The sequence below is a fragment of the Monodon monoceros genome, unplaced genomic scaffold, assembly GCF_005190385.1.
Source record: "Monodon monoceros isolate NGI ecotype Baffin Bay Population unplaced genomic scaffold, NGI_Narwhal_1 Super_Scaffold_3, whole genome shotgun sequence".
Lineage (NCBI taxonomy): Eukaryota > Metazoa > Chordata > Mammalia > Artiodactyla > Monodontidae > Monodon > Monodon monoceros.
Window position 1 is genome coordinate 29,076,338 of NW_021703780.1, and position 20,985 is coordinate 29,097,322.

General features: G+C 43.3%; 1 protein-coding gene across 1 annotated transcript in view; it reads left to right on the forward strand.

Moving 5' to 3' along the window:
• The first annotated feature begins 510 nt into the window (after positions 1–510).
• The window catches only part of ADGRF5 (adhesion G protein-coupled receptor F5), a 110,540-nt gene continuing 90,065 nt past the window's right edge, over positions 511–20,985 (forward strand). The window contains exon 1 of the mRNA XM_029243372.1: positions 511–1,140. The gene's annotated coding sequence lies outside the window, so the exon portion shown is untranslated. The remainder of the gene's footprint in view (positions 1,141–20,985) is intronic.

The window sequence follows — 20,985 nt, forward strand, 5'->3', positions numbered from 1 at the left end:
TCATCTGGCCTTTAAAAATGCTTTGCTGAAACCCTTCGGGAATGTGGGGTTTTGGGGACATAAGCCCCTCGTTCTTCTCCCATGGCCCTGCAAAAAAACCTTTCTCTTCTCCAAACTCCGATGTTTCGGTTTGTTTGGCCTCACTGTGCATCGGGCACACAACTTGGATGGGCTTCACAGATGTACCACCTACATAAGCTGCAAACAGCCCTGTGCTCAGAAGGGCCCGCACTGGGTTTAAGGATCTGCTGTCATCTAGAAATCCTTAATTTCTGAAGGAGTGACCTCACATTTTCATTCTGCACTGAGCCCCATCAATTATGTAGCGGGCAGTCCTGCTTCTAGCAATCTACAGATGTTTGCCTGTAGAGAATTCTTCAAACTCTAGGGTAAAACGGCCCGAGGACTTGAGGAAGTGTTCCAGAATTAGACACAGACCGTCATCAGCGTTTCCAGAGACAGAGCTGAGAGAGTCTTTGCCTCGGCTGGCAAGCAGACCCTTCTCAGGCCTGTTCTGGCCTGCCTCTTACCAACGGCTCTGCAGCACCGCATCTGGAGTGTGGCCGGAAAATTCTTCAGCTCCGTGGAAGAGGATGAGGACATGCTTGACTTTTGCAGGGTTGAACACTTGCAGAAACTTCAGGAAGAAAGCACTTGGTACAAGGTAAAGCTAACTGGCCCATCAGCCCCCTGCCTGCTGCCCTGCTGATTCTCATTTCCACGATTCTTAGCATGTTTATTCTCTTCTTGCCAGTGGCCAAAGGACACATTTAAATGTCTTATTTCCTCTGGGGAGCCTGGAGAGAGGCAACAGGCACCTACTACAGGAAATCATGTGGAGAGGATCTCTTATTTAATGCGGTTCCCAGATTACTTCCCTTCCCCCAGCCTCCAACCCCCACCTCCAGCCACACCGAGTCACCCAGTTTCTTCCTGCAGCAGAGATTAGACGGCAGTTCACCTCTGCTCCCTGAGGTCCCCGTGAGCCAACGAGCTGAAGTCTGGTCTTGGGCAACCCCACCCTCTCCGCGGCTGTGATTGAAGGGGAGGCCCTTCAGTTTCACCTCCCCAAAGAGGTTCTTGGGAAGCTCTCCAGTACAGGGTTAAACTTCAGGAGGCTGCAAAGCACAGACGAGAAAGGTAGGTTCCTGCACTCTTTTCTTTTGCCTTGTACTGTGAACCAAGCTGTTCTGAAGTGTGTGTCCATATGGCTTTTCCAGTTGGCTGCATGTTTTCAACCTCTGTGTCTGGTTGAGGTTTACTCATTTACAGGATGTGGGGAAAAAGAGTGAGAGGGGAGATGACTCTTGGGGGTTTTGCTTTTGTACATCTTTGGATACAGAATGCCACCCAGAATAGTACCTAGAACGCGAAGCTGATTCTTCTTTTCTTTGGAGGGAAATCCCATTAGAAGCTGCATTTTGGGGGCTTCAGTATATGAGAAAAATGTTTACCACCTGCCTTTCCTTTCCTTTTCAACAATGTAGACCCTTCCCTTGATTTTTTTTTTTTTCACTCCTTTCTGTGTTTTTCCTTTCAGTTAAAGATGGCTTAGAGCGGATAGGGTATTTTCTGACAGCAACATAAATAGGTGTTTCTAATTTCGGGTACCTATGAGTTCTAAGAAATGAACAAGCACTGTGTTCAAGATCAGGTGGACTGCCATGTTATTTTCCAGAATTTGCTATGAAACAATTGTTCTTCCTGAAGCTTCCTGAAACTAGATGCAAGTGTCTCTCAAGTGATGGCTGAGAAGGCTGATTTTATTTGCTCTGTTGTGATAATTGTCTGCAGGGATGCTGCGCCCCTTAGCTGGCTGCTTTTTCAGTCATTACCGGGGCTAGAGATGACGTGTCCACTGAGACCCAGAGGGGGGTCTAGACTTATTCAAATAACACTATGTGCTTCTTTGACTTTTTTTTGCCTTTATGCTTTTATTGTTTCATCTTCGTCCTCATAAGCAACCTTTCCTCTGGGAGAAATATTTTACAGTGACTTCATAGAATACCAGTCTGCACCTGTTTATTTGAACATTGACTGTTCTTTCCTAACTTTATTTAGTTCAGATACTCAAAATTTCTTGCCACTTCTGTATTTTACCCCAGCAGAGTCTCCCTCCATTCCGTCCTCCATACCCTGCTACAGGGTTCTTCGGAAAATGTAATTCTCTTAATGTCACTCTCTTCACTGAAATATTTCCATTGCATCCCATTGCTTACAGCCTTGCTTCCTAAAGGGTAGTCCAGGGACCAGCTGCATCAGGCATCATTGGGCAGCTTGTTAGAGATGCAGGTTCTCTATCTGCTCCTCACATTTACTGAATCTGCATTTTAACCAGGTCCCTGGGTGATTCACATGCATTAAAGTTTGTGAAGCCCCAACTTAAGGAAGGTAGACAAGACCTTCAAGGTATGGTCCTTATCATACAGCCAGCCTTACCTCTCACCCTCTGACTTTCCAGCTGTACCCAATACCTTCCATTTCCCCAATATGAGAGAGCTCTAATACCTACCTATGTCTGTGTGTATGCTGTTCTCTCTGTCCCCATAACTTCATTCATCTTCTCCACCCAACTACCCACTGCAGCCTGATTGTTCCTCCCCCCTCCCCCCATCCAGTCCACCTTAAACTAAATGCCCATCAAGTCTGGTATTTTATGGCAACTTAGCGAAGTGCTTCTGCCATAGCCCTTAGTACATTAAATGATCGTTGCTAGGTTTATTATTTTCATCCTTGAGGAGTTACTGGAGATTAACTTCTGAATGCATAGCACTTGAACCAATGCCAGGTACATAGCCTGTGCTCAGTGTTTTTGAATTCATGAATGAATGAATGAATGGATGGACAAATGAATGGATACATTGTTTGAAGAGGCCCAAATAATCCCCAGATTGAGGTCTGTAGTTTGAAGTCTTCCAAGGAGATTGCCACTCTCTATAATATTTTCCCACACTCTCCTTTATGAGACTTGGCTGGATTCATTTTTTTCACAAAATATTTTGAGTACCTACCCTGTGCCATACCTTTTCGAATCTATTTCTTTATGTCGCTGTGAATAGTCTCTCCCAGAAGGTGTTTCTCTATCAGTGCCCCTCATTCGCCACCACTCCAAGTCAGAGACTTACTCATCTTTCAGCAAATAGGTACTGAACACCTTTCCCATACCAGTTGCTGTGCTACCTGCTACAAATTCGATGACCAACGACACAAATGCGAGCCCTGCCTCCATGCAGCTCCCCATAGACAAGATGTGCCTTTTCATCCTCTGTCTTGCTTTTCCATATAAAGTCTGAAGGAAAACTGAAAGCCTCATCTTTAACCAAAGCTGCCACATCCAAGTAAAGACAGCAGGAGCTTGAAGGCAGAGTGATTTAGTACAAAGGAAGCTGGGCTGTGCTTCAGCACCTTGATTTAGTCCAGCACCTGCAATTCCCTAGCCAGGTGACCCTGGGTGGGTCCACATCCATTTGCTGGACCTGGGTTTTCTCAAGTGGTGAACAAGATGGAGAATTAGAAGGAAAAGAGGCCCCTGCCTTCATGAGTGTACAGAGAAGATAATATCCAGGGAGCCTCTGCACTCACTTCTGTCATGTTACGTGATGATTTGAAGGGCAGGGCTCTGTCGTTCTCTGGGTCAAACTGGCAAAGAGGAGATCTTAAGGGAGACATTTCATGACTATGGCCACGAGCTCAGCTGTGACATTAATGTTGTCCTTTGGCAACTTCCATCAAACACTATGTGGCAATGGCTTCCAGGGAGCAGCGCCCTGCAGCTTAGAGGAATCCACTTGGTATTCACTGTTGGGTGGAGAGCTGGTTTGAAGTAGGGCAGCTGAGGAGAAAGGCTGTATCATCCTCAGGCAGTCTCTGCTTTTGGAAAGCAGTCAGGAGAAGGGAAGGAAGTAGCTCCACCAAGTCGTGCAGGGCTTGCACAGCTGGGAGGAAACAAATACTTTCTATTTGTTCTCCAGATACAACCACCAGGCTGAGGCCGCAGCAAACTCTTTAGGCACTCGCAAGGGTTCACCCTTTGCCTGTCTGAGCCTTCTCTTCCTGCTTCATCATGTGTGCAGCTTCCAAACGAAATGCCTTCCAAACCTTCTGAGTTCCTTCTTGCTTCCTGTTCCTCGTGTATCTCTTTGCCTCCAAATTTCCTGCACACCCACCCTGTGTATAGTTGCCTCCCAGCAGGCAGTGTTTTCTGATGGTCATTTCCTAACTCCTCAAGTTAACATCAATCTCTATCAGTAAGCACACCTTGTAGCAACAAAAAAAAAGAGGCTCACCTGCATGGGAGGTTTCTAATGACCTACTGCAGATCTCGGGATGTATCTGAGATCAACCTTGCCTGTACCTGACCAACATTTGTTTTTTCATCAGCGGCATGGAGTGGGCTGGAAAGAGGTAGACCCACTTCTGAATCCTCCGTCTGCCATCTCCTTCAATAAGTGGTTGTATCTCATCAAGTCTTAGATTTGTTTCCGAAAATGCAGATAATATTTACCAAGCAAGGTTGTAGAGAAGATTAATTAAAGTACCTAGTATGTTGCCTCAAAAAATACATCAGATCTGAAAAAAGGAGGTTGACCAAGATGGTGAAAATGAGAAAATTGTCATGTGCAGAATAGTTGAAAGAACCAGAGGGCATTTGAAGTAAGAAGTAAGTCTTGCAGCTCATGAAGGTTGCTTTCAAATATTTAAAGATTGCTCAAGGTGGGAAAAGGGGTCAACAGAGGATGGATCAGTGGCAATTATAGCGTGACAGGTCCTAGCTCAATGTACAGAAGGATTTACCCACCATTTGAATTGTCTAAAACTGGGTGAGCTGCCTTGTGGCAGGGTGAACACCCTGTCCTGGGCAGTGTTCCAGCACCTTGGAGGACCATGGCCAGGGTGTTCCCAAAGGGATGCCCGCACTGGGTGGAGCCTGGGTGATGACCTCGAGGTCCTTCCCACTCAAAGCTACCAAAAGTCTCGTGATGTCAGGGTTCCAGCCCAAGCCACAAAATAAAAGTCTGCAAAAAAAAAGCATCAGACTACAGAGTGATCGGGGCTGCCTTTTGACTAGCTAGCCCTACACATCAGCTGAGATGCTTTTTAAATAGGGTCTTTGCAGCAACAGTCAAAAGGTTGGATTTCCAGGAAAAAGCAAAAAAGAAACGAGAACAATGAGACGGGAAGAGTTCTCTCCAAACCGCTCTTCTTGGGTTACTCTTTAACTAGATCGTGGGTTACTTCTTGTGCTGCAATCACATTCCTATTTGATGGAAAACTGCCACATTTTGGTACATTTTCAGCCAAACTGGGATCAAGCAAGTTAACAGCAAGACTCCAAGCTTTGTCCCTGAGTTTTGCTCTATGTATAAAATGAAAACACGACGATATGTCTATGTATTCTTTGCCATCTCGAAATCTAATTTTAAAAAGTGCAAAATAGGGCTTCCCTGGTGGCGCAGTGGTTGAGAGTCCGCCTGCCGATGCAGGGGACACGGGTTCGTGCCCCGGTCTGGGAAGATCCCACATGCCGCGGAGCGGCTGGGCCCGTGAGCCATGGCCGCTGAGCCTGCGCGTCCGGAGCCAGTGCTCCGCAATGGGAGAGGCCACAACAGTGAGAGGCCCGCGTACCGCAAAAAAAAAAAAAAAAAAAAGTGCAAAATAAATGGTTCTACCATCCTCTAAATTACGGGGACTGTGAATGTGGAATTTGACTTTTGGGGGGAGAGGAAAGCTGGCTGCCGCTGGCTGCCTGCTCTGAAGTTCATCAGCCATTGTTTTCCACCCACCTTTCCTTTTCTGCTAAATGAGCCACATGATAACAGCCTCTCTGCCCGCTAAGGACCTGGAGGCTTTTACAAAAGGGATAATTTAGCTTAGGGGGAGAGGGGCCTGCACACATCACTCACACTGCTCCAGGTCCAGGTCGGAGGCTTTGCTAATACTTCATCCTTCCAGGACTCAGAAGAACTTTCTGGTCTTGCAGTTTTGGACCCTCACATCTTTTCTGCAGTTGCTTGGGCAGCATCTCCACGTGCTTTTCATTTCTTCCATCTTTGTTTTGAAATCTCAGGGAAAAGAAGCTGTCGTTCTTTCAGTAGAAGTGGATGTCAGCAAATGCTGCATTTTGTCAAATTGAAACAAAACTACAATATATTTTATTCTCCAGGTTTACCCAGGCTCACTTTCTCGAAAACGAAATTTTTAAAAATCCCTTGAAATATAATCAACTATGCAGGACAAAATCACAGAAACCCGTGCAGACCCGCATGTTTATTTTTAGATGCCGGCCCAGCATGGCAAAGCAGCGGTCTAATGTCCAAACTAAGGCCCTGGGAATTTCCTCTAACAAGCCTGTGCTTCCGCGCATTGTCACAGTACAAAGGGCAGCGGGGGGCTTGAGTGCAAGGCTCCGGGTAACCCTGCCCCCATGAAATCTGGAACTTATCGTTCCCTCGGTCTACATGGTCCTCAGTGCTGGGGTCACCATGCAGGTCGTCCGGCAGCTCTGGGCACATGCAAATGAGTAGACGTGTATGATTATCTCATCTAAAAATATCCCAGAGATCAGTAATGGCATTTCGGAAATAAAGTTTCAGCTTTCTATTTGTAGTTGAGGATCTACTCAACCCTCACCCTTGTCGTGAAGTGGATTCAGGTTTAGCCCAGAAACGGGGTTGTCATGCTAAGATCCTGGGTTAGATTGCAATTAATAAAGGGGTTTTAAAGCATATTATAGTTTTTAAAAAGCATAGATGCATGTACACACAGCGCCAACACACACACACAGAGGAGAAAAGACACCTGAGTCACCTAGATCTTTCCTATTATCTTAGACCAGTTTCTGATCCTTGATTTATTTATCTACAAAATGGATGCAATAAACCTCACATTCTATTAGTTTTGGGAGAAATAAGGTGCAAAATTACAAATAAACTGACCCAAACTAGACTTTTGCTCAAAGTTTTGCATTTTGGTCTTAATATGCTTTGAGCTCCTTCCAAGAAATTTTTGTAGGAATATTTGCCATCAAGTCTCCAGGGAGGTTTGTTGTTGTTTGGGGGGTTTGCTATTTTGTTTTGGTTTCCGTTAGGTTTGTTTTTTCTTCCTCCTTGCAGAGGAGGAAGCCTAATTTGTTACTTAATGCACACACTTTTCTAGAAGAGGTTTCATGCCTTTGTCAAGCGCTCCCCACTCCTGGGAAGGTCACTGCACTGAGTCAAGGTTGCAATGCTCAGGCTTGCGTCTGGGGGTTACTACGGAGGAGGAAAGGTGGGTCTCAGGTCTGCACACAGTGGTCCATACCCACCCTGTGCGGGGTCTACCATCTGCATCCCAGCAGCCTGCTGTGAAGATGGGGCCCCTGCACAATCAGAGGCCCCAGGGGCCAGGGGGCTTGCACATAGAAACGCCAGCCCTGAGCCTGGACAAGATGGTTGGGCTTTGCCAGCAGGTGGATGATCAGGCCCCTTCTGGGGTCTGCAGATGCAGGAAAAGCTGTTCTAGCCCTTTGGTGGAAAATGTGCAAATGTTAGTAAAAAAACACCTTTATGGATTGTTTTGTTTGCAAGTGTTTATTATCAGACACCCCTCAGGGGTTCACAGGGCAGGTCACGTGGGGCCTGGGAATTTCCTTCCACAGAGGCTGTGCTTCCTCTCTTTGTTACTCCTCAAAGGACAAGTGGAAGCATTGCTCCAGATCCTTATTAACCCTTTCTCCCTGCCTGCCACATTGCAGACAAATCCTGCTGCCAGCCTTTGAAGGAGCAGAAAGATTTCAGACTTGGGCTGTGTGTGGGCACCCGCAAGTGCATATGCAGAACAGGCTGTGTGTGTGTGTGTGCGTGTGCGTGTGTGTGTGTGTGTTGGTGGAGGAGATAGGCGATAAAGCATAAAACTTACTTTTTTTTTTTTTAAAGCTGTCATTCAATATCACAGCATACACCCAGTCATTGTTCAGACCAGGTAAAATTTCTGCTTTATTTACCATAATAGACTTTTGTACAAAAACTGCTGATGCAAATTCAGTTCCCTGTCCCCAGGGCGGGATCCCTCTAGAACGATAGTTGCTCTTCCCCTTTGGAGTCAGGCTAAAGCAGGGGCACGATGAGTGGAAAGATCTTTCATGAACCAAGTTCTTTATGGAGCACATGCTACATACCTGAGCTCCACCAGGAACCCAGGGAAAGTAGAAGTTCTGCCAGCAAGAAGGTGCAAGCACATCTGAATTTTTATACCTAAATCCAGACACACACACTCATGCGTTGTACAGGAGAGCACAAAGCAGCCAGGGAACAGTGTGATCTAAGTCCAGAAATATCAGAAGAGGCACCTGAGCCCTCGTGCTGCTGGAGACGCTAATGATTCCCAGATACATTTCCCCACCCACGCATGGGGGACACACACACGTACGCACGTGCACACACACCTCACTCTCGGGAGACAGCTTTGCCATCTCAGAGGAAATCGCTTCTCACCACCAACTCCACGAAAGCATCTCCTCCCACACCCATCTCTTCCTCCTCCTTTCCTGCCTCAAGGGAAGAGACGGCCCTTCCCTGCATTCAAAGCTGGCTCTCACCCCCTCCCACCCTCCCCATCACTACGCTCCCCTCTGATTGGCTCTTTCCACTGTCATTTAAATCTGCTTAAGACCTCCTCATGGCAAAACAACCTTTGCCGACCATGCAGCTACTCTTCCATCTTCCTTTCCTCCCCACCAGGAAATGCATGAAAGAACTGTTGATGACACCCTCGTGTCATCATCAACCATTCACCCAGGAAACCATTCTATTCTGTCTCCTCATCTGCCCGACCCACTGGGGCACCGTAGCTGCACCTTGGCACCTTAGTCTTGCCAAGACTCTCACTTCATTGTCTACAGCATGTGACCTCATGGACTACCACCTTCTCTGCTCTTGTCCTGCCTCCTGGCTTCCCAACTACTCAGTTTTCTTTGCAGGTTCCTTTCCCTCTGCTGTTCCCTCCACTTCCTGATGGCCGCGATCTGGACCACCTTCCCTTCTCCATCTACATCACCACCCAGCTGCAATTCACCTCTCTGTCCAGAGTCCTCTTTTCTCCCTTGTCTGTTAAGTAATCTGTTGATCATCCAAAGCCTATTTTATTTTATTTTTTTATACAGCAGGTTCTTATTCAAAGCTTATTTTAAATGCCACCAGATTACTTCCTTTTTACAAGTCTCTCCATCCACGTGCAGATCTGACCTCTCTTCTCGGAGCCCTCACATTCCTTCGTTATAGTGCTTTTCGTATTTGTATTCTCAGTAATTGTTCCCATGCACTTCTTTCCTAGGACATAGAGACGCCATCTTATTGATCTTTTTATTCCTAGCCCCCAGCACAACACCTGGCACATTGGGTTTTCGATAAATGTTTGATAAAGAGTTGGGAACATCAAAGTGTCATTTAACAAACAGACATTTTGGTGAACTTATCCCTGAGCTTAAATAACATCTTTGCTCTTTGAGGGTAAAAGTACTAGTAAATTTTTATTTAAATACATAATTAAATTAAAAATATAAAAATTATATTTAAATATAATCTTTAAAGTTAAATTACTCACATTTAGACTACTAACAATATTTCACTTTTCCTTAAAATCAAAATCACAGTTCCGAGCACTTCCTACCTGAGTGTTCAATCTCTGTTTAGAAGCCGAAAGGAATGACAACTTGATTTCATGTTAAATTTAAATTTCCCCTCAGGGAAGATGTCTGAATGTGTCATGAATGACACCGTATTTTCGTGCACCTGAAGTGGGGTTGCCAGGTGGAACAGAGCTAATATTTTGTCAAGGTTTTGCCACTTCACCGTGCAGCTGGCATTATGTAAACTTTCCACAGCTGCACCTGCAGGTCCGTTGAAGCCACAGAGATTGATTTGCCGAGTTGTTTGAAGGAGAACCAGGGGGACCCCAGGAGAATCAGCCTGATCACTGAGTCAGGGCTGAATCCACCCAAGGTCCTGTCTCCCGGGAGCACGTAGGGCAGGGATGGGTCTCAGAAGGCAGGGCAGAGAGGCTTACCCAACCCTGGGCGGTGACAGTATTCTGCATCCTCCCAGGGGCTATGAGGAGAAAATAGGAGAATCGCTATTTATGTTGAAAAAGGTCCTCCCTTTAAAATCTCTATGTTAGGTTTTTGTAATAATGCTTATAAAATATTAGCACAAAACAACAGAAAATGGCTATATGAGAGATACAAAGCATCGTTTGTCCAAGTGTGATCTAGAGATCACCAAGAGGTGAATGGACTGGGGCACTGGTCATTATGCAAATTGCCACGCTCTACCTGGATCTATTAAATCAAGCCTGTAGGGGGAAGTGAGGCTGGGGGTGGAAAGGACATTTTATTACCCATCAGTAACAGTATTTAGGAAATGCCTGCCAGCTTCTGTTTAGAAAAGCGTCTACACTGGGCCTCCTTACCTTCGGTGCATCCCACTGGGTAGGTTAATGAGTTTGCCATCTGGGCTCATCTTTGCCGCGACATCCTTCCTGCTGAATTTGTAGCCCTTCTCTGGGCCACAAGTTTGGAAGAGAATCCTGTACCGCTTTGTACCATCCTTCACACCATCGTGTGTTTAACTCTTTGTGTATTTAAATCTTGGCAGCTCGTCTCAGAGCACGAGATAGTATAGAGGCAAGAGCTGGGTTTGGAGTTTGGATTCTGCCTCAAATTCTTCCATGTGACCTCCAATCTACGTTGTTTTTTAAACGGGGCTTGGCAAGTTGAGTAACCTTTCCAAGCCTCCCTCGAGTGGGAATAGCTAACCAGTTCCCAGATTGTTGTGAAAATTAAATGACATCATGCACACACAATTTTTTTGAAAGGCACTCAGCACAGACCCTGTGCCAGAGTAGTTTCTCAGCAAGAGAGAGCAATTAAAAATAACAAGTAAACAACAAGCTCCCACTGTATAGCACAGAGGACTATATTCAATAACCTATAATAAACCATAATGGAAAAGAATATAAAAAAAGAATGTATATATAAATGTATAACTGAATCACTTTGCTGTACAGCAGAAATTAACACATTATAAATCAACTATACTTCAATAAAAAAATAACAACAAAAGTTTCATCAACACCATCCACGGAGGAACAGAGATGAAGTAATTTGTCCAAACTTACATAGCTAGTAAATGGTAGAGCTAGGACATGAACCCAAGTAGTCTGGTGCTAAAGCCCATGCTCTTAACAGTTTATAGCACCTCTAATAATGTGCCACCTGGGGAGTCATTCCTAACAAACAGTGATGGAGCACCGGCCTACACCGTGTTAGATAGATGCTAAGCACCCAGCAGTAGACAAACAAGGCCTCGCCTTGGCCGAGAAGGTGGGCTCTAGGAGAATCATAGGATAGAGGAGGAGCTCACAAATAAGCCTTTCTAATGCAGTTCAGGAAATGCCTTGATGGAGGGAAGTGACGGGCAGGGCTGTACACACAACTAGACAAGAGTCAAAGCAGATTCTTGCCTGGAATGACCTTGACTGGGGCCTTGAAAGACAATGGGTATTAGACCAATGAAAATGGGGCAAGGTGGCAGTTCTAGGCAGAGGCTGGAGGACACAGTGCTTGCAGGGCACTGAGGGGCTACAGAGAGGGGAGAGTAGGAAGAGAAGAAAGTGATGGAGAGAAGTGAAGATGGCTGTGTAGGCAGAAGCTATAATTATTCAGGGTTTTAGCTGAGGTTAGTTGTATGTCATTTTAGAGAGAGGAGAGACTTTCCTCGAACGAATCCAGCAGCTATCTATCTGCCAGTGTTTCTCTAAATGTAGGCAGAGCTTCTGATTCTACTGGCCTGGACCAGGAGACGAGGCATCAGTACTTTTGCAAAGTGAGAACCACCATGGTAAAAATAATCATGCTATATCTCACTGATTAGTAAGCTTTTGTGTGCGTCAGAATCACCTCTGAGAATTTGTTTAAACACTGCTGACTGGATCCTACCCCCAGAGTTTTAGATTCTGGAGGTCTGGAGTGGGCTCAAGAATTTGCATTTCTAGGGAATTCCCTGGTGGTCCAGTGGTTAGGACTCCATGATTTCACTGCCAAGGGCCCGGGTTCAATCCCTGGTCAAGCAATTAAAATCTCACAAGCCGAGCGGTGCAGCCTAAGAAAAATAAAGAGTTTGCATTTCTAGCAAGTTCCCAGGTGGTGCTAAGGCTGCTGGTCTTTGGCACTTTACAGAGCAGAATCTCAGAGTGTGAAGCCAGGAAGCCAGGAACTTAGGCCATAGTATTTGGGTGATTCTTAAGCTGCACTAAAATCTGAAAATTCCTGGGAGGAAGAGTGATTGAAATCTCTTATCTTCTTTGCTGTAATGCTCCTTTAACTTTTTTTGCGGGCCCCTCACTGTTGTGGCCTCTTCCATTGAGGAGCACAGGCTCCGGACGCGCAGGCTCAGCGGCCATGGCTCACGGGCCCAGCCACTCCGCGGCATGTGGGATCTTCCCGGACCGGGGCACGAACCCGTGTCCCCTGCATCGGCAGGCGGACTCTCAACCCCTGCGCCACCAGGGAAGCCCCTCCTTTAACTTTTAAATATTTCTGTAGCTTAAGAAAATCGAACCCCAATATTCTTGATATTCTGGTTCATTTTGCTCTGTAAATGGTCAAAAAATGGTGACATGTAGGGTTCTTTGGAATTTTAAACATCAGCCCTTTGAAACGTTTGTTTGCAAAGCAGGAAGTCACTTGCTACCCAGGGCAAACACTCAGGTGGAGGGTTTGTCCCTTTGGAGGCTTTAGCTCTGCAGCTTTTGATCAAGTTTCTCTATGTTGTTTTTTGTTTTTTACGTGTGTGTGTGTGTGTGTGTGTGTGTGTGTGTGTATATATATATATATATATATGCATCTATTACCTATCATCTATCTATCTATAGCGAGAGACCAAAAGTGTACTGTATAAATGAATACTAGTAATGCCTGCTGCTCTTAAAATATGAAATATTTAGTGATCTGAACTTGATATCTTGGAACAACAAGCCACCATGCATGTGCTGCACCTGGCCACCAGTGACCCAGCCATTAGGCACGTTCTTGAGGCAGAGACAGCACTTGCATTACAGTAAACAAAACAAATAAACAATAAAATCACTACACTCAAAAATTTTTGTTGATTCCCTGGATAGTTACTTCCTTAAGTTAGCAATAATCTTAATTAATTTGTTAGATTTTATTTATAAATAAGTGAAGAAAAGTAATCCTTAAAGTTCTTGTGATGTTTAATTTTTTTTAATTTTTGAATTTTATTTAATTTATTTTTTTATACAGCAGGTTCTTATTAGTCATCAATTTTATGCACATCAGTGTGTACATGTCAATCCCAATCTCCCAATTCATCACACCACCATCACCACTGCCCCATTGCCTTCCCCCTTGGTGTCTACGTTTGTTCTCTATATCTGTGTCTCAACTTCTGCCCTGCAAACCGGTTCATCTGTACCATTTTTCTAGGTTCCACATATATGCGTTAATATACGATATTAGTTTTTCTCTTTCTGACTTACTTCACTCTGTATGACAGTCTCTAGATCCTTTTACGTCTCAACAAATGACCCAATTTCGTTCTTTTTTATGACTGAGTAATATTCCATTGTATATATGTACCACCTCCATTTGTCTGTCGATGGGCATTTAGGTTGCTTCCATGACCTGGCTATTGTAAATAGTGCTGCACTTAACATTGGGGTGCATGTGTCTTTTTTTTTTTTTTTTTTGCGGTACACGGGCCTCTCACTGTTGTGGCCTCTCCTGTTGCGGAGCACAGGCTCTGGACGCGCAGGCTCAGCGGCCATGGCTCACAGGCCCAGCCGCTCTGCGGCATGTGGGATCTTCCCGGACTGGGGCACGAACCCGTGTCCCCTGCATCGGCAGGCAGACTCTTAACCCCTGCGCCACCAGGGAAGCCCGCATGTGTCTTTTTGAATTATGTTTTTCTCTGGGTATATGCCCAGTAGTGGGATTGCTGAATCATATGGTAATTCTATTTTTAGTTTTTTAAGGAACCTCCATACTGTTCTCTATAGTGGCTATATCAATTTACATTCCCACCAACATACAAGAGGGTTCCCGTTTCTCCACACCCTGTCCAGCATTTGTTGTTTGTAGATTTTCTGATGGTGCCCATTCTAACTGGTGTGAAGTGATACCTCATTGTAGTTTTGATTTGCATTTCTCTAATAATTAGTGATGTTGAGCAGCTTTTCATGTGCCTCTTGGCCATCTGTATGTCTTCTTTGGAGAAATGTCTATTTAGGTCTGCCCATTTTTGGATTGGGTTGTTTGTTTTTTAATATTGAGCTGCACGAGCTGTTTATATATTTTGGAGATTAATCCTTTGTCCGTTGATTCGTTTGCAAATATTTTCTCCCATTCTGAGGGTTGTATTTTTGTCTTGTTTATGGTTTCCTTTGCTGTGCAGAAGCTTTTAAGTTTAATTAGGTCCCATTTGTTTATTTTTGTTTTTATTTCCATTACTCTAGGAGGTGGATCAAAAAGGATCTTGCTGTGATTTATGTCAAAGAGTGTTCTTCCTATGTTTTCCTCTAAGAGTTTTATAGTGTCCGGTCTTACATTAGGCCTCTAATCCATTTTGAGTTTATTTTTGTTTATGGTGTTAGGGATTGTTCTAATTTCATTCTTTTACATGTACCTGTGCAGTTTTCCCAGCACCACTTATTTAAGAGTCTGTCTTTCCTCCATTGTATATCCTTGCCTCCTTTGTCATAGATTAGTTGACCATAGGTGTGTGGGTTTATCTCTGGGCTTTCCATCTTGTTCCATTGATCTATGTTTCTGTTTTTGTGCCATTGTCTTGATTACTGTAGCTTTGTAGTATAGTCTGAAGTCAGGGAGTCTGATTCCTCCAGTTCTGCGTTTTCCCCTCAAGACTGCTTTGGCTATTCGGGGTCTTTTGTGTCTCCATAGAAATTTTAAGATTTTTTGTTTTAGTTCCATAAAAAATGCCATTGGTAATTTGATAGGGATTGCATTGAATCTGTAGATTGCTTTGAGTAGTATAGTCATTTTCACAATATTGATTCTTCCAATCGAAGAACATGGTATATCTCTCCATCTATTTGTATCATCTTTAATTTCTTTCATCAGTGTCGTATAGTTGTCTGCATACAGGTTTTTTGTCTCCCTAGGTATTTTATTCTTTTTGTTGCAATGGTAAATGGGAGTGTTTCCTTAATTCCTCTTTCAGATTTTTCATCATCAGTGTATAGGAATGCAAGAGATTTCTGTGCATTGATTTTGTATCCTGCAACTTTATCAAATTCATTGATTAGCACTAGTAGTTTTCTGGTGGCATCTTTAGGATTCTCTACGTATACTATCATGTCATCTGCAAACAGTGACAGATTTACTTCTTTTTTTCCAATTTGTATTCCTTTTATTTCTTTTTCTCCTCTGATTGCTGTGGCTAGGACTTCCAAAACTATGTGGAATAATAGTGGTGAGAGTGTACATCCTTGTCTTGTATCTGATGTTAGAGGAAATGCTTTCAGTTTTTCACCATTGAGAATGATGTTTGCTGTGGGTTTGTCCTATATGACCTTTATTATGTTGAGGTAGGTTCCCTCTATGCCCACTTTCTGGAGAGTTTTTATCATAAATTGGTGTTGAATTTTCTCAAAAGCTTTTTCTGCATCTATTGAGATGATCATATGGTTTCTTCTTTAATTTGTTACTATGCTGTATCACATTGATTGTTTTGCATATATTGAAGAATCCTTGCATCCCTGGGATAAATCCCACTTGATCATGGTGTATGATCCTTTTAATGTGTTGTTGGATTCTGTTTGCTAGTATTCTTTTGAGGATTTTTGCATCTATATTCATCAGTGATATTGGTCTGTAATTTTCTTTTTTTGTAGTATCTTTGTCTGGTTTTGGTATCAGGGTGATGGTGGCCTCATAGAATTAGTTTTGGAGTGTTCTTTTCTCCACAAGTTTTTGGAAGAGTTTGAGAAGGATGGGTGTTAGCTCTTCTCTAAATGTTTGATAAAATTCACTTGTGAAGCCCTCTAGTCCTGGACTTTTGTTTGTTTGAAGATTTTTAATCACAGTTTCAATTTCATTACTCGTGATTGGTCTGTTTATATTTTCTATTTCTTCCTGGTTCCGTCTTGGAAAGTTATACCTTTCTAAGAATTTGTCCATTTCTTCCAGGTTGTCCATTTTATTGGCATAGAGTTGCTTGTAGTAGTCTCTTAGGATGCTTTGTATTTCTGCGGTGTCCCTTGTAACTTCCCGTTTTTCATTTCTAATTTTATTGATTTGAGTTCTCTCCCTCTTTTTCTTGATGAATCTGACTAATGGTTTATCAATTTTGTTTATCTTCTCAAAGAACCAGCTTTTAGTTTTATTGATCTTTGCTATTGTTTTCTTTGTTTCTATTTCATTTATTTCTTCTCTGATCTTTATGATTTCTTTCCTTCAGCTAACTTTGGGTTTTGTTTGTTCCTTTTTCTCTAGTTCCTTTAGGTGTATGGTTAGATTGTTTATTTGAGATTTTTCTTGTTTCTTGAGGTAGGCTTGTATTGCTATAAACTTCCCTCTTAGAACAGCTTTTGCTGCATCCCATAGGTTTTGGATCGTCGTGTTTTTATTGTCATTTGTCTTTAGGTATTTTTTGATTTCCTCTGATTTCTTCCATGATCTCTTGGTTATTCAGCAACGTATTTTTTACCCTCCATGTGTTTGTCTTTTTTACGTGTTTTCCCCTGTAATTCATTTCTAATCTCATAGCAGTGTTGTCAGAAAAGATGCTTGATATGATTTCAATTTTCTTAAATTTACTGAGGCTTGATTTGTGAACCAGGATGTGATCTATCCTGGAGAATGATGCGTGCGCACTTGAGGAGAAAGTGTAATCTGCTGTGTTTGGGTGGAATGTCCTATAAATATCAGTTAAATCTATCTGGTCTATTGTGTCATTTAAAGCTTCTGTTTCCTTATTTGTTTTCATTTTAGATGATCTGTCCATTGGTGTAAGTGAGGTGTTAAAGTCCCCCACTATTATTGTGTTACTGTAGATTTCCTCTTTTATAGCTGTTAGCAGTTGCCTTATGTATTGAGGTGCTCCTATGTTGGGTGCATATATATTCCTAATTGTTATATCTTTTTCTTGGATTGATCCCTTGATCATTATGTAGTGTCCTTCCTTGTCTCTTGTAACATTCTGTATTTTAAAGTCTATTTTATCTGATATGAGTATTGCTACTCCAGCTTTTTTTTGATTTCCATTTGCATGGAATATCTTTTTCCATCCCCTCACTCGGTCTGTATGTGTCCCTAGGTCTGAAGTGGGTCTCTTGTAGACAGCATGTATATGGGTCTTGCTTTTGTATCCATTCAGCAAGCCTGTGTCTTTTGGTTGGAGAATTTAATCCATTCACGTTTAAGGTATTTATCGATATGTATGTTCCTATTACCGTTTTCTTAATATGTTTTGGGTTTGTTTTTGTAGGTCCTTTTCTTCTCTTGTGTTTCCCACTTTGAGAAGTTCCTTTAGCATTTTTTGTAGAGCTGGTTTGGTGGTGCTGAATTCTCTTAGCTTTTGTTTGTCTGTAAAACTTTTGATTTCTCCATCTAATCTGAATGAAATCCTTGCCGGCCAGACTAATTTTGGTTGTAGGTTCTTCCCTTTCATCATTTTAAGTATAACATGCCACTCCCTTCTGGCTTGTAGAGTTTCTGCTGAGAAATCAGCTGTTAACCTTATGGGAGTTCCTTTGTATGTTATGTGTCATTTTTCCCTTGCTGCTTTCAATAATTTTTCTTTGTCTTTAATTTTTGCCAATTTGAGTACTATGTGTCTCGGCATGTTTCTCCTTGGGTTTATCCTGTATGGGACTCCCTGTGCTTCCTGGGCTTGGGTGGCTATTTCCTTTCCCATGTTAGGGAAGTTTTTGACTATAATCTCTTCAAATATTTTCTCGGGTCCTTTCTCTCTCTCTTCTACTTCTGGGACCCCTATAGCGAATGTTGTTGAGTTTAATGTTGTCCCAGAGGTCTCTTAGGCTGTCTTCATTTGTTTTCATTCTTTTTCTTTATTCTGCTCCACAGCAGTGAATTCCACCATTCTGTCTTCCAGGTCACTTATCTGTTCTTCTGCCTCAGTTATTCTGCTAGTGATTCCTTCCAGGGTTTTTTTTCATTTCAGTTATTGTATTGTTCATCTCTGTTTGTTTGTTCTTTTATTCTTCTGGGTCTTGTTAAACATTTCTTGCATCTTCTCGAGCTTTGCCTCTATTCTTTTTCCAAGGTCCTGGATCATCTTCACTATCATTATTCTGAATTCTTTTTCTGGAAGTTTGCCTATCTCCACTTCATTTAGTTGTTTTTCTGGGGTTTTATTCTTGTTCCTTCACCTGGTACATAGCCCTCTGCCTTTACATCTTGTCTATCTTTCTGTGAATGTGGCTTTTGTGCCACAGGCTGCAGGATTGTAGTTCTTCTTGCTTCTGCTGTCTGTCCTCTGGTGGATGAGTCTATCTAAGAGGCTTGTGCAAGTTTCCTGATGGGAGGGACTGGTCTCTCTATGTTTTTAGAACAACTTGAATCTGGGTTTTGATGGAATGGTCTGTAAATGTAGAAATGTGAGATGTGGAATGTAGAAATGTGGGTGTCTTTGAGGGTAGCCATGGCTAAGGCCAACGTGTGTCCCAAGGGTTGTTATTTCTTCCTTCATAGATAAGGCAGGAAGAGGCTGGGAAACCCAAAGTCACCTTGAACAAGAAGGGAGGGGGCTTCCCTGGTGGCGCAGTGGTTGAGAGTCCGCCTGCCGATGCAGGGGACACGGGTTCGTGCCCCGGTCTGGGAGGATCCCACATGCCGCGGAGCGGCTGGTCCCGTGAGCCATGGCCGCTGAGCCTGCGCGTTTGGAGCCTGTGCTCCGCAACGGGAGAGGCCACAACAGTGAGAAGCCCACATACCACAAAAAAAAAAAGAAAGGAGGGAAAGGATAGATGGGGGAAAAGAATCCTGGATGTTTAATGTTTCCCCTTTGCCTATAAAAAACAGAACCCCCCCAAAACTACCATTTTTTTAAATGTCATGGTCACAAACTAAATTTCTCACACCAAAGATTTAGAAGAAAATATTCATGTGACCAAATTAACAGTCTTTAGTACAAGTGAGTGGTGAATCAAAGCAAGGCTCCCTGGAACAGAAATAACTACAAATCATAAAAATCCAAGTTCCTCTGAGGGTTTTATTACCAGTCTGGTATCTTAAACTCCTCTGTGTGGAGTATTGAAATGCAAATGCCATGCTGAATATCTGGAAACATCTCTTTCATCCAAAGTAGGATCAATTCTATTAACTATCTCTGTTTCAAAAAGAAGAAAAGGGCTAAGTATATGCTTTAAGACTTCTCAGTACTACACAATGTTTCGCCTTCATTTACCAGGAAAATTAATTAGTGGAGTTCCACATTCTATATCCTACAATAAAATTCAACCTTCACTGAAAGTCACTTTGGAGTTTTGAAACAATGAGGTCAAAGGGAAGTTACTAAAAATAATCGGAGTGAACTGTGATTGTATGAAAAGGAAATAAGCAGAAAACTACTTTCATTGAGTCCAAGAAACAAACTTTTATTAACTTGCTCTTTCCCCTCATTTGTTTAATTTTCACCTAGGGATTTTAGTGGAAGTCCCCCAAATACACCAGTCTGGTTGTCTAGTTACCCTGTGCCTCCCCAAGCTCACAGGTGCCCAGTGCTCTCACGTTTCCTGATGTCTCCCCCACACCTTTGAACTCACGTGGGTTCCAGCCCCAGCTTAGCCCTGTCTGCTTGTGTTCAATCTAAATGCCTGGAGCTTGGCCACTCGGCTGACCATGTTATGGCACGATTCCTACACATAGAAAAGAATCCCTAGTTAAACGAGGGAAGAGTGAGTCTCTTTTGCTTTGCAGTCATCTGAAAAATGGGGGAAGAAAAGGAAAAATAAGGTGAATTGGGGGGAGAGGTAAAGGCCCCTGCAAAGCCCTTTGTGGTGGAACACGGTGGGTGGTCTCTAGGACAGTACTTCTCAGAGTTTAGTTTGCACAGGAGTCACCCAGAGAGCTTGTTCATAATGATTCTGGACCCCACCCTGAGATTCTGGTGAGAAGGTTGCAGTCAGGACCAGGAAGTCTCGGTCAGTGGACCACGTAGGCGTATTAAGTGCTGAACTGTACCCACCAAGAGGTTCCCTCATATGGTGGGAAGAGCAGTGGGCCCCAAGGTCTCACCCATGGATCTGAGGTGCAGGGGAGGAGAACAACAAAAAATAGAGAAATAGATGAGCGTGACTTGGCAGTCAACAGGTGGTGGAGTCTAAGGCCAGCAGAAAGGCAGGGCAGGAGAGGAAGATACTTTGAAAGCACCCTGAGCATTGTCCTTTTTCTAGCAAATACTTTGCAGAACAAGTATTGGAATTTGTTCTGCGGGCTTTCCATGGTTGAAGAGTGTACAGGCTTCCCAAACACAGAAAATTAAACTATAAGTCATGTTGACTCACAAACTACATGTCATAAAAAACATTTCTGTTAGTCGATAATTTGTACTATCACCTCGGAACTAGGATGGTAACCGGTGGAGGGCACTTTGCTTGGGAAATTGGGATACACATTTGAAGGCTGGCGCTGTCATAGGCTGACCTGCTCTGGTTAATACAGATAAGAAAAATTGAGGACCCAGTGGAAAACCCAGTAACGTGGGATTTGAGCTAGTGAGGCTGGGGACGGATGTGGCGAGGGTTGGAAAGGGGATTTCCAGTAACTTGTTAGAAAGAGGGGCGTGATGCCACCTCCACCAACACACGTGAATACACACACATACTCCTTACTGCCTTTATGTTTCTATATAGCATTTTTGCTCATCTGGTACATAACTTATTTGTTTATTGTCAATATTACTCTATCAGTCAAGGCCACACCAGGAAGGAAATCACTCTCAAAGTTTA